The sequence below is a fragment of the Notechis scutatus genome, chromosome 5 (assembly GCF_049901735.1).
Source record: "Notechis scutatus isolate UNSWTSFEM ecotype Mainland chromosome 5, rNotScu1.2, whole genome shotgun sequence".
Lineage (NCBI taxonomy): Eukaryota > Metazoa > Chordata > Lepidosauria > Squamata > Elapidae > Notechis > Notechis scutatus.
Window position 1 is genome coordinate 31,134,942 of NC_142013.1, and position 1,461 is coordinate 31,136,402.

General features: G+C 52.0%; 1 protein-coding gene across 4 annotated transcripts in view; it reads left to right on the top strand.

The window, feature by feature from the left end:
- The first annotated feature begins 498 nt into the window (after positions 1-498).
- The window catches only part of ST3GAL6 (ST3 beta-galactoside alpha-2,3-sialyltransferase 6), a 37,239-nt gene continuing 36,276 nt past the window's right edge, over positions 499-1,461 (top strand). For 2 of the 4 annotated variants that reach the window (XM_026681749.2, XM_087966470.1), the window contains exon 1: positions 499-1,133. The gene's annotated coding sequence lies outside the window, so the exon portion shown is untranslated. The remainder of the gene's footprint in view (positions 1,134-1,461) is intronic. The other 2 variants (XM_026681748.2, XM_026681752.2) reach the window with 1 other exon arrangement.

The following is a 1,461-nucleotide window of genomic DNA, read 5'->3' on the forward strand; positions in this document are numbered from 1 at the left end:
TCAAGGTTAATCGCACCAAACTTGATTGCAGGAAATACGACTTCAGCAACAGAGTGGTCAATGTCTGGAATACTCTACCTGACTCTGTGGTTTCTTCCCCAAACTCCAAAAACTTTAACCTTAGACTGTCTACTATTGACCTCACCCCTTTCCTTAGAGGTCTGTAGGGGGCGTGCATAAGCGTACCAACGTGCCTACCGTCCCTGTCCTATTGTTTATCTTATATGTATCCATTTCATGTATTCATAACTATGTTTCTTCTTATACCTGTTATCTTATAATCGCTTGACAAATCAAATAAATAAATAAATATAGGGGACTCTTGTCCCTCCGATTCTAGGAACCTGCGGTGTGAGATGCAGTATAGGGCTAGATCGCCTGGCGTCTGCTAATGCAGGCTTGCTTCCCCATTTTGGATCCAATTGAGGCAATTTGCATGATGTAACCAGCGGGGCGGGGTTCCCCCCCAATATAAGAGTTTTCTTTTTTTCGCCCAGCGGGAACGTTTCGGCAGCCGCAACAGGAGGAGCCTCGGTTCCTTTTATGACTTTCCCCGCTGCCTCTCTGGCCGTTTGGTTCGAGCTTTGGCTCACAGACGCCTTCCTCGAGGCAAAAACTGGCTACCCCCCTCCCGCCTCCCCCTCTTCCGGCCCCCTTGTCCGAGGAGGTCCTAGTCCCTTGGGCCTGAATTGCAGAGCGGGAGAAGAGGCGCCGCCGCGAAGCAGAAAGACCCTCACCGAGAAAGGAACGTGGAAGGCAAGTGCGGCGCATCCAAAGCAGGGCTATTGGAAGAACAGGGCTGGCCGCAGAGCACGGTAAGCGCCGCTACGGGCGGAAACGGCGAGGATATGTAATCCGTTCCCAAAACGTTTTAAAGACGACCTGGGAGAAATCTTTGCAAAGTTCCCGGGATCTTTCCAGCTCAGCCAATCAACTTGGGGCCCTATGCAAGATTGGGGCACGCCGATTCAGATTGTTATCTCTTGGGAACCGACGCGGCTTGTCTGGCGGCGCTGCGTTTTCCGGTCAAGGCAAGCGGTGGAAGGAGTATAAAGCGCTGGCTGGCTTTGACGAGGCACGTAGTGAGATGCCTGCTTGGGTTTGGGGCTGGCTCGGTTCTCCTTGATTCAGAAGTAAGTTGCATGGCCTTTTCAGAGACTTTCCTTGGGGTGGGCGTGGAGTCGGATCGAGGCCTCCTTCACTTTTCCCCTGCTCGCCCCAGGCGCCCGCTTTAAGGGACGCCGAGAACTCTGCAGCGCCTCCGCTTGTCAGACTTTTAAGGCAAGGAAAGCTTCCTTTGAAGCGAACTCAGCCGCCGACGCGATTACAAAATTCGCCTAGTTTTCTGTGTGCCAGGCATAGCATGTGCTTTCCTATTTGAGTAGGCTGTCTTGCTTGTAAAATGTTCGAGGTTGGAGACTTTTCGCATGAAACGCACTGATCTTGGGTGTAACTTCTTCC